Genomic DNA, 12,809 nt, shown 5'->3' on the forward strand with positions numbered 1-12,809 from the left:
TCAGGGATAAGGGTTATTGCGTGTACAGTAATAAATTAGGTAGTATTGTAGTAATCATTAGTATTGGGGGTTTTGATAGAGTGTCTTACTTAAGGTGGCGGTTTGTCAGGAGTTTGTTTATGTTGGACTTGAAGACGTCCAAGTTTTAATCAGGTGGGAAACAGGCAAGCGGCAGAGAGTTCCACTGGCGTGCAGTTCTAAGAAAGAAGCTTTGCTCATGGAATCTACGTTTGGATTTAGGCACGTTGCGTCCATCACCAAACTGGAAGTAGCGAAGGTTAAAATTAAGGCTAGTCAATTGAAAAGAGGGGATAACTTTCGAAAATATCGGCAAAAAAAGCGACCCCTCCTTGTAGAAAAGTGTCCAGTTGACGGTGAAGTAATTAATGTTTTTAGACAATTTATCCATATTTGTCGTCCGAAGAGTTAAGCTTCAAAACGATAATGATCTCGTGAAAATCCGCCATCTCTGTTGAAAGTTTTGGACATACATACATACATACATACATACATTTAAACAGACAGGTGAGATTTATATTATAGATTTAGTATGCTGTTGTTATTTTCACAGTTCGTGTTTTTCATCATTGCGCAACTTTACCTTAAGTTTTTATTTTTTTTTTCATTTCATTCCTTCATCTAATCTTTTGTTCCTTCATTCGTTTTTTTTTTTATTTTGTAATTTTGTGACAGAGCGTGGACACTCGTATGCAAATGTATACGAAATTCGCAATAATGTTAGGAAAAAGACTCTAATAAAAGAGAGAGCGAGTGAGAGAAAGAGCACGTTATAGAGGACGATCATACGAGAGACGTCACAGCCGTAAGTAGAAGTCACGCGTGGAGGGGGGATAAGAAAATAAATGTCGTTGTTACAACGGAAAAAGGCGAGTTGAGAGTTCTTTCCTATCCTTTGTCTACTTTGCGACTGAGGTTACAACATGTTGGGTAACGTTGCAATTTTCATCCTTCGTGTAACTTCGTCTTACGTTTTTATTTTATTTCATACCTTCATCTTAACTTTTGTTCTTTCATTCATATTTTATCATCTTTTATTGCATTTGAACATCGACTCGACGCTGTGTATGAAAGTCTCGCAAAGAAACACAGAAAAGTAATTCCACTTACATTTCTCTTGCTGAAATGAAAGGCATTTATTCATGGTACTTTCCAAAATAGCACATTGCATCTTTCTTTAGAAGTCTCTTAGTTTAACCCGTCTGCCATGTAGTTGTCAAACCCCTGCCGTCTCGACCCGAGCTTAAAAGTCTCTCGCCACCACGAGCCACACGCTCACCTTACGCCGGTAGCCCCTTTTCCAGTTCGCACCACGTAGTATTTTTTCTCCGCTTGTTTCTTTCCCTTCTCTTCCTCTGCTGTGACGTCATATCGCGTACCGGCTTGGTCATTTACATACGTGTCATACGGTAGCTGCTGCTGATAATATGCGCCAGCGGCTCAGTTACACTTTTATTTTTATTTTATTTTCTTTCGTTGGGTCTTTCCTTTTTTTCTTCTTCTTCTTTTTTCTTCTTCTTCTTCTCTTTTTTCTTCTTTTTCTTCTTTTCTTCTTTCTTTAAATACTTCTTTGCAACATTACTCTTTCTTTTGTTTTCTTCTGCTTTTGTTTTTCGTATATATTTTTTTCTTTCTTTCCGATGTTTTTCGTTCTTTGCTCCCTTTATTCTTTCTCTTTTCTTCTTTTTGTCCTTCTTCTTTATCTCTCTTCTTCTTGGCCTTCCTTTTCCTTCATCATCATCATCATCATCATCATCATCATCATCATCATCAACAACAACAACAACAACATTTTTACATGAACATCTTTTATTTCTTCTTCATTTTCTATTTCTTCATCGTATCCTTTGTCTCCGTTTTTTATTTCTCTTCTCTGTCTTCATTTTCTGTTGGGGGAGGCACCCCTACATATTCTGATGATCGACTGTTCATGGCGTCATTTCCGGTAAGCAGGTTTTGCCTTCCAGTCAGTCTGGTTCCATGGTCCAGAGGGAGAGAGTCGTAACATTATTTGCCCTTCAGTTGAATGGGAGTTCTTGATGAGCCGTTCCATGTAAGTTATCAACTTTACCAAATTTTCATTACTAATGATTACTATAATGTCCAATTTCTACTGTACACTCTTTAACCCTTATCCTTGAGTGGCCTCTTGGCCTTGATAATGTGGTGATGCCTATGTAAAAAAAAACTGACATGCTTTTATGTATTTCGGTTTAATACATTATTCATTCCACTGTTTCCGAGTCTTCTCGTTATTCCTTTCAAACATTTTCCCTTCCCTTTCATCATCATCATCATCATCATCATCATCATCATCATCATCATCACTTTTCTTCTTCTTCTTCTTCTTCTTCTTCTTCTTCTTCTTATTCTTCTTCTTCTTCTTCTTCTTCTTACGATAACCTTGTTTCTATTCCTTTCTTACTGACTAGCATTTTTCATTCGTCTGTATATTCCAGCAATCATTTTTATTTTAATTATCAACTTTTCGACATCTATTTTTCTTGTTCAATACCCACTCCTCACCCCCATTCCATGCCATCCCCGGTATATCTGCCTTATTACTTCACCACTTTACATTTGTATTTTTTTTTTCTAGTATCGACTTTTCCATCCTCAGCAACCTCTTTCCCACAGAAGAGACGTTGCAAACCTGTCTCTGCTATATCGCTATTTTCATAGCAAGAGTCCGACTCTTTCACAATCTTTCACAAAAAACCATCGCCTAGCCAAAATTACTATCATTAAATTCCCCCACTCTCTATCGGTGCTTAAACCTAAACATAGATTCCATGAACAAAGTTTCTTTCATAGAATTGCCCGCCTGTGGAACTCTGTTCCGATGGTCTGCTTTCCAGCTGACTACAATATCGTCGTCTTCAAGTCCAACGTAAACAAATTATAATTGAACTGTCCTCGTAAATAATCTAATTATGACAATTTCCACTATAAACGATTAATACGCAACTGTCTCAGTGACTACTGTGTACACACACTAAACCTTATACTCGAGTGGCCTCTGGGCTTTGATATGTGATAACCCGTTTGTAAAAAAATCTTATCGACATTTATTTTTCTTGTTTAATACTCATTCCCCCATCCCATTCCATCCCAGGTGTACCCGCCTCATTACTTCACAACTTTCTATTTGTATTTTCTGTTTTTCAGTATCGATCTGATCATATTTCTCGTCATTCTAATGTCCGCTTCGTTTTTTCTGTCGATTAATAACCTCTTTTAATAACCATTCTTTTTCTTCTTCTTTTCCTTTTTTTCTTCTTTTCTTCTTTTTCTTCTTCTTCTTCTTCTTCTTCTTCTTTTTCTTCTTCTTCTTCTTCTTCTTTTTTCTTCTTCTCTTTTTCTTCTTCTTTTTCTTTTTCTTCTTCTTCTTTTTTCTTCTTTTTCTTCTTTTTCTTCTTCTTTTTCTTCTTTTTCTTCTTCTTTTTCTTTTTCTTCTTCGTTTTCTTCTTCTACTACAACTTCTTTTTTTCTTCATTCTTCTTCATTCTTTTTCTTCTTCTGCTACTACCTTTTCTTTTTATTCTTCTTTTTATTCTCCTTCTTTTTCTCTTTCTTCTTCATTCTTCTTTTCTTTCTTCTTCTTCTTCTCTTCTTTCTTCTTTTCCTTCACTTCATGTATATTTTCTCTTCTTCGTCTTTTTTTCTTCTTCGTCTTTTTTTTCATACTCCATTTTACTGTTTCGACTTCTTTTTTGTTTTTTTTTGTTTTCTTCCTTTTCCTTCATCTTCATCTTTACTTTTTGCATTTGTATTTTCTTCCTATTCAATTTCCTCCCATTTTCGTGTTTATAATCCCCCCCCCATTTCTTCTTCTATTTCGTCTATTTAATCGCTGTCTACTTCTTCGTTTTCTACTTCTGTATTTTACTCTTTCTTCTTCTTCTTCTTCTTCTTCTTCTTCTTCTTCTTCTTCTTCTTCTTCTTCTTCTTCTTCTTCTTGGTCTTCATTTTCATTCCATTCCTCATCCTCTCCCTGTTCCTCCCCCTCCTCCTTCTCCTCATCCTCTTCATCATCATCATCATGGTATTATTATTATTATTATTATTATTATTATTATTATATTATTTCTTCCTCTTCTTTTTCTTCTTCATCATCCTTTTCTTCTTATTATCCTACTCCTCCTTCTTTTGTCTCTCTTCTTAATGGACTTTCATTTTCTTTCCCCTTCCTTCTCCTCCTCCTCCTCCTCATCATCATCACCATCATCATTTTATTATTATTCTATTTTTCTTTTTCCTCTCCTTCTTTTTCTTCTTCTTTATTTTTTATCATTATTATTATTATTATTATTATTATTATTATTATTATTATTATTATTATTATTATCATCATTATTATTATTTCCTCCCTCTTTATCACTTCTGTTTACTTCTTTGTTTTCTACTTTTTTTTATCTCATCCATAATCCTTTGTCTTCTTTTTTATGTCTCTTCTTTGTCTTTATTCATCATCATCATCATCATCATCATAATCGTCATCTATTTATTCTTCTTTATTTCTATTTATTTCTTACATCATAACATTTTTTTTCATTCATCTACGTATCGCCGTAATCTTCTTGTATTTATTATTTATTCCGTCATTCATCTATTTTTCCTGTTCAATCCCCCCATACCTATCCGCCCATATCTCCATATCCTCGTATCCCACCCACCGATATATATATATATATATATATATATATATATATATATATATATATATATATATATATATATATATATATATATATATATATGCCTTATTTTTTACATAACCTTCCTTTCGTGTTCCCTTCTTGCAGTGCCGACTTTATCACATTCCTCCTCGTTCTAATTTACTCTTCCTTTTTTTATCGCCGATTTATAACGACTCTTCTTCTTCTTCTTCTTCTTCTTCTTCTTCTTTCTCTATTCTGTCGTCAGCTTCACACAAAAAAATGAAAGAAAAATGAAGAAAAAACAAGATGGCGACCTATTAACGAAGCCAGTTATAAAATATGGCGGGAACGTCACCTTAGTCCTTGTCGTGAGACATTGATTTTTAACCGTTGATTACAATGATAAAAATGGCTGCAATACTCAGGTAAAAAGAAATCGCAAAGCAAGGAAAACGCAAAAAAATATATTAAAACAGAAAGGTTAAAATATAAATAATACGTCAAAGAAAATATAATCATATTAGCGCAACTGCTATCTTATATCTGCGTGAAACATTATTTTATTTGTTTTCTGTTTTTTTTTTTGTTTTATATTTAATGCTTTACTTGCAAGAAAAAAAAACTACTGTTCAAAAAGAGCACTCTCCGGCATATGGCATCGTTTCCGAACTGACGGGAATGAAAAAGAAATATAGTCAGGGAAATTTACTGGTAGTAATAATACAGTAATAAATATTTATTTTTAAAACTACCAGTAAAATTAAAATCTATAGATCACCCATCACAATTGTTTTGTTTTTGTTTGTTTGCTGTTTTTATCGTTTGAGAAATATGCACACTAAACATGTGTTTTTATCGGGAAAAATTACAACTTTATAGTTAAATATTTACAAATGTATAAAGAATCGGAATCGGTAATTGTATCGGAATCGGAAAAAATATTGGAATCGTCCCATCACTAATACACACACACACACACACACACACACACACACACACACACACACATATATATATATATATATATATATATATATATATATATATATATATATATATATATATATATATATATTAAATTATCTCCTACATGCAAGGTGCATTCAACGATATATATGAGTTCGGATGTGTCTAACTGATGAGCACAAATGAGGGCGAAACTCGAGTCTTGGGCTTCCGGTTCTTTGACTGTCATGGCTCTTGTGGGCTGCGACGTTGTTTGGCTGTGGAATTTATTATATATATATATATATATATATATATATATATATATATATATATATATATATATATATATATATATATATATATATAAGCTCCTTCAGTCTTAGACAGACTATGGATACCCACGAAGGGTTGCTTGCGCGTGAAATTTTTTTTTTTTTTTTTTGTGGCAGGAAGTGCACAATCTCCAACAAGACGACATTGTTAAATACCAGTGGCAAGTCAATTACAAGATGACTGGAAACAAATGCCGAGATAAGCGGAGAGCAGATACAGCGCCTAGAATTCCCAAATGGTCACCCATCTTGTACTAGCCAGGCTCAACGTTGCTTTTCGGTGATCTGATGAGAACCAGTGTGTCAACGTGATTATTCCGTACACACACACACACACACACACACACACACACACACACGTGTATATATATATATATATATATATATATATATATATATATATATATATATATATATATATATATATATATCGCTGGTTGTTATGTTTGTATGCAACCATGTATTTTTCCAAAGTATTTATTTTTAAAAGAAATGGATACATTGTTATTTCAATTGTTTTGTGTCTGGATGTTGTTTTTGACGAGTTTATGCTGATAGGCGTATCATAGCAAAACGGTCATAAGCTATCAGTATATTTTCTTATAGCTTCAATACTTTCCGCAGGATTCCGGCTGTTCCCAATCAAGCAGTCTTCTGAAGTACTCCAATGCTACAATGGATCCTAATTTTCTCAACCCACTTGTCAAATCTTTTTGTAACACTCTCCCCCCTCCCGCCCAGGGCTCCTATCAAAACAAGTAAAACTACTTTCTTAAACTTCCGCAATCGTTTTTAAGCTTTGGTACTTTTCGACTTTCTCCTTTTCTTTTTTCCCCACATTCACATAAGCTGATACTTCTAGATCAATGCTTATTGTCTTGTGTTCAAATCTAGTCTCTTTGCTTCAATAAAATTGTCACATTGGATATTAATATAAAAATAAAAGCAATTCACATTATTATTCTCCAGCACATCCTCTGGAACATGCTCCTACCATTTTCCGGCCCTGTCGGTTGGGCATTAGAATACGCCGACTGCCTCCCTGCAGAGGGTAAAAGTCACTCAATGGGGGTCCTGAATATGACCTTAAACTATATCCAGTGGTGAGGCCCAAGCTTGTGGGCTTTGGGGAGTGTGGAGTCACCCTTTAATTACCATTGCTCCCAGGTCCACTCTGACTCGGAGTGGTAGTACCTGTTAGGGTCCCAACTATGGGTTAAATAGAAACCGCCGTGCAAACGACAAATATATTCTATTAAAAAAATTTTTCTTCAAAATCTTTGGATTCAGCATTAAATAACCCGAAAAGGGTTGATATGCCGTAAAACAAAAACAACCAACCAACCTACCATTTTTCCACTGCATTCAAACCCTCTTTTCTTACATATATCCCATTTACTTTGCTCACAATATTGTTATGACGCCTTGTGTACTCATTTTGAGCTAACATACCACAACTACTGACGATGTGTTGTGTATTCTACACTCGACACAAAGGACTTTCAGCCGTTTTATCAATACTTCACATATTTTGACCTAGCCGATGGCTTCTGTGGGGCACATTATAGAGCTTCTGACCCAAGCTTCAAGTCACTTTTTGACAACCATCGCCAGATTTTTTTTCGTTGTTCATTGTTTCTGATAGATCTCAACTGAACTGACCATGCATCTTCTTTACAAGCTATTCCTCTTTCGCTTTTTTATCAATTTATTGCTTAAAATTCTTTTCTCGCATGTTGGTGCAAAAATAATGTCGCCGTATATATATATATATATATATATATATATATATATATATATATATATATATATATATATGAACAAATGATTAATAAAACATGTTAAAAGACATCTTGAAAAAGAGTTAAAAACATATATAATTTTAAAAAAGGAAGCACAAGATAAGTGGATAGTCCTTAATCCGCGGAGTTTCGAAGAAATACTCTCCTTCTCATCAGAGGGCAGGAATTAGCAAAATGCAGGATCGGATTTTGCATATAAAAGTATTTAATGAAACTACAAGTAAGTCAAAGATCTTACTTGGTTAAAAAAAAGGGTGAGGTAAGGGAAACAGGAGGCAAAAGAAAAATAATAAAAAGATTTCACATGAATGGATAGTCCGGTGAAGGGTAAAAATCCAAAAATGGTAAAATCCAAAACGGTCGAATTTAAAATTTCAATCCAATGGGTAAATTCCAAATGGTCCAAAATCATCCAAAAGGCAGAGTTCCTTGGAAAAAAGCGCAAATGGAATGAATTCCAAATCATTAAAAGAAAAGCACTAGAGATGATATTTAAAACACGTCTGTCAAGGCTGGTGAATCAAAAAAATTAAGGATTAAAAAACCCGAAAAACGGTGACAGTTTAAATCTGAAAAGCAATGTCAAACTGACCCAGACAAAAAGCGCGAAAGTTAGCGTTAATAATTAGGTCAGCTTAGATATGCAGAATTAAATTAAGAAAACTGATCAGAAGAACAAATAAATGGCCAAGATTAAGAAATGGGGCGTCTGTTATATATATATATATATATATATATATATATATATATATATATATATATATATATATATGTATATATATATATACTAGCATTTCAGCCCGGCGTTGCACGGGTGTTTGGAGGTGTATGTTGAGCAAAAAAAAAAAAGCGGTCAATTTTTTTAACTTTCACCCCTGTTATAAACCCTTAAAATTTATTGTTTTGGAGCTCAAATCAAGTTATTAAGTTAGATCCATGTCCAAGGAACCTATATCTAAGATGTCAAGGGTTTAGACCCAAAATTTTCGGAGGAGTTCGGTAGAGTTCTCAAAAGTAAAATACTTGAACTTTGACCCCTTAACAGCCAAATTTCTGGCCGAAAACCAATCACAAAAATTTTCCAAAATCTTAGTACCCTGTATATCATATTTTGAGTCTGTAGACTAAAAATTGACAGAGTTATTTCGTAGGGAAATGTACACAGACACACATACACAGACACTTTCACTTTTATGGATATAAACCAGCATTTCAGCCCGGCGTTGCTCGGGTGTTTGGAGGTGTATGTTGAGCAAAAAAAAAAAAGCCGTCAATTTTTTTACCACTATTATGACCCCTTGACGTTTATTTTTTGGGGCTCAAATAAAATTATTAAGTTAGATCCATGTCCAAGGAACCTATATCTAAAATTTCAAGTGTTTAGACCCAAAATTGTCGGAGGAGTTTGGTAGAGTTCTCAAAGTTTAAATCATTGAACTTTAAATCCTTAGCAACCAAATATCTGGCCGAAACCCGATTACAAAGATTTTTCCAAATTTCAGTACCCTGTATATCAAATTTCGAGTCTGTAGACTGAAAATTCACAGAGTTATTGCGTAGGGAAATGTACACAGACACAAACACACACACACACGTTCACTTATATATATATATATATATATATATATATATATATATATATATATATATATATATATATATATATATATAGTGTTATAATGGAATAATTCCAGGAGGAAATCCTGGTATGAGAGCTCAATGTGGTAAACAGAGCAATAGCATAAAAATATAACACGGAAATTACATAATCGTCGATGCAATAATTTACTTTAACCTTATGGTATTTTCAAGCATCTAAACGAGACAATTACATTTTTGATACTGAAATAAAGAAAGAAAAAGAATCGGGCCTCGACCGTCAAAAAACCAGTGGGGGTGGTAGTAGCAATCCACTTAATATATTTTATAGAGAGGGTGGGAGGGATTTAAAAAAAAAACATTATGACACTTATAACTGCTGTCCGGTAGCTCGACGTAACAACCGACACACACACACACACACATACGCAACACACACATACACACACACACATACACATACACACGCCCCTAAATATGCACGTTCTTACACGAAAAATAGACAAGAGAAACGCATACATACTCATCAAGGACCACACGAAAAATTTCCACATCAAGAAGCAGTCTAAACTGATCAACTCCACTAAATCGGAACTCGGTCATGTATCTAGGGAGATTATCAGGAACATTATGAATGTAACCCTGGAGGCCACTAAATTCAATCTTTGGAAGGATTCTTCGGATACTATCGAATGGTTTAAATCGATTGAAAATAAGAGGAATGCCTGTTTCATCCAATTCGATATCATGGATTTCTATCCCTCAATTTCCAAGGAATTACTCATGAACAGCATTAATTATGCTAGGAATTTCGTGGATGTATCCGAATATCAGGTAAAATTAATCATGGCTTGTCGCAGATCCATCCTTTTAAACAATCAGGAAACATGGATCAAATCGAACAACAACGAATTTGACGTCCCGATGGGGGCTTTTGACTCAGCCCAGATTGCCGATCTAGTGGGCATATTTATAATGTACACAATTAGCAGAATTATAGAGCCTAATTTAGTGGGATTATACAGGGATGATGGACTAATTGTTACCCCTAATAGTGACGGTCCCATGGTATCGAAAATACATTAAAAAAAATTAGTAAGAGCCTTCAAATACCTTGGATTTAAAATAGATATAGCCCCAAATTGTAAAGAAGTTAATTATCTAGATATAACTCTAGACTTAAGAAAGGGGATATACAAGCCGTTCAATAAAGATAATAACACACCATCTTATATTAATACTAGATCTAACCATCCAAGTTGCATAATTAAACAAATACCTAAAACGATTAACATTAGGATTAATAAACTTTCGGCTAACAAAGAAATTTTTGAAGCAAACAAAAAATTATACAATAGAGCACTAGAGATAAGCGGATATAGTGAAAAACTCACATATATTAAGAAGGAAACTAAAAATGAAAATAAATCTAAGAACAGAGGCCGAAAAATAATATGGTTTCATCCCCCTTACTGCCAACTATCCAACATAAACATAGGGAAAGTATTTTTGAACCTAATAGATAAGCATTTAACCATAAATAATCCACTTAGGAAGATATTTAATAGAAAACTCATTAAAATAAGTTACTCGTACACTAAAAACATGGACAGAATAATTCGCACTCATAATAGTAAAATATTAAACAATTCTAATAAAAATAAGGTTACGGTAGACAAATGTAATTGCCAAGTGAAAAATAACTGCCCACTGGACGGTAATTGTAAAGTTGAGTGCGTGGTTTATAAGGCCACGATCCACCCAGAAGATAATAACAGGGACAAAAAAGTTTACTTCGGTATCTCCGCCGGAAACTGGAAACAGCGTTTTTATGACCATAAACATTCTTTCAATAACCCAGAACTTAAGAACAAACTGAGTTAGCTAAACAATGGTGGTTATTAAAAAATGAGAACCGATCCCCAGTGGTTTCATGGTCAATCCTATGTTATTCGGATGCTCCAAACGGCTTTAGGCAGAGATGCAGTTTATGCCTCGAGGAAAAAATAAGAATCCTGAAGTACGAACACAATAATCTCTTAAATAAACGAGATGAACTGATGGCCAGATGTAGACATAAATGTAAATTTAAAATAACCAATAACTCCAGATCCGACGAACAGATAATTCCATAACGGTAAAAAGACCGAATTTAATACCACTAGATTATTTAGGATAAAACCCTCCCACCTCACCCCACTGGCAATTATAGTGTTGTCCGGTATGTACTCGGTAATTACGACTTGATGATATTTGTTGTCCGAAATCTAAGTTGGGTGTACTTATTCCGAAGTACCTGTTTATCCAAATTACTTATGAATAAATGAGATAGCTTTAAGAAAATAAATTTTCTCTGCAGATAATACATTAGTTATTAAACTGATTTAAGTCAAAAAGATCAAATACTACCACGAGACATTATTAGATTTAATATAAATTAACACAAAACTTTAAAATAATAACTATTTTATTTATTTCTTTATGCGTGCATGAAAGTACTTTTGTGTACGGAATGGATAAAAGTATATATTAACCGAAACTATATACGTCCTATGGAATTGGGGCGACTAATAATGCAATTTTCTGCATCTTAATCAATTAGGAAGTGAAATATTAGTGAGCAAAATTACAACGACCGCTGTAATCACCAATAAAATTAATTACATTAAAATATATAAAATATTAACTACATAAGACTCAATTTTTTGAATTCATAGTAATATATTACAAATACAATATTTAAATGTATTATAAGATAATATTTATTTCTAACTAATTTTATCATGATAACATACATATAGTTTTAAAACTTTGTATATAAACTTTTTTTATTTATCTTTTAATAGACTTACTTTCCATAACTCAATTAACTCTATGACGCGCGTATAATCGCCATTTTATTTCCCTTCTCTTTCTCAGAGATTCTAGACTAATGAAACCATATGACAGGCAGCGGATGGTCACTCTCTTCTTTTTTCTTTCTTCTTCTCTTTCCCTTACGCACAGTTTATTTTATTTCCTTCTCTCTATATCCGTACATTTCTCCCTCTTCTTCCTAGGTTAGTAAACGCGTGTCAAGGCATTTACGTGTAAGAACGTGCATATTTAGGGGCGTGTGTGTGTGTGTGTGTGTGTGTTGCGTGTGTGTGTGTGTCCGTTGTTATGTCGAGCTAACGGACAGCAGTTATAAGTGTCATAATGTTTTTTTTAAATCCCTCCCACCCTCTCTATAAAATATATTAAGTGGATTGCTACTACCACCCCCTCTGGTTTTTTGACGGTCGAGGCCTGATTCTTTTTCTTTTCTTTATTTCAGTATCAAAAATGTAATTGTCTAGTTTAGATGCTTTAAAATACCATAAGGTTGAAATAAATTATTGCATCGACAAGTATGTAATTTCCGTGTTATATTTATATATATATATATATATATATATATATAAAGAGGT

Source organism: Euprymna scolopes, chromosome 35 (assembly GCF_053919585.1).
Source record: "Euprymna scolopes isolate OS-2025 chromosome 35, ASM5391958v1, whole genome shotgun sequence".
NCBI classification, from domain to species: Eukaryota; Metazoa; Mollusca; class Cephalopoda; order Sepiida; family Sepiolidae; genus Euprymna; species Euprymna scolopes.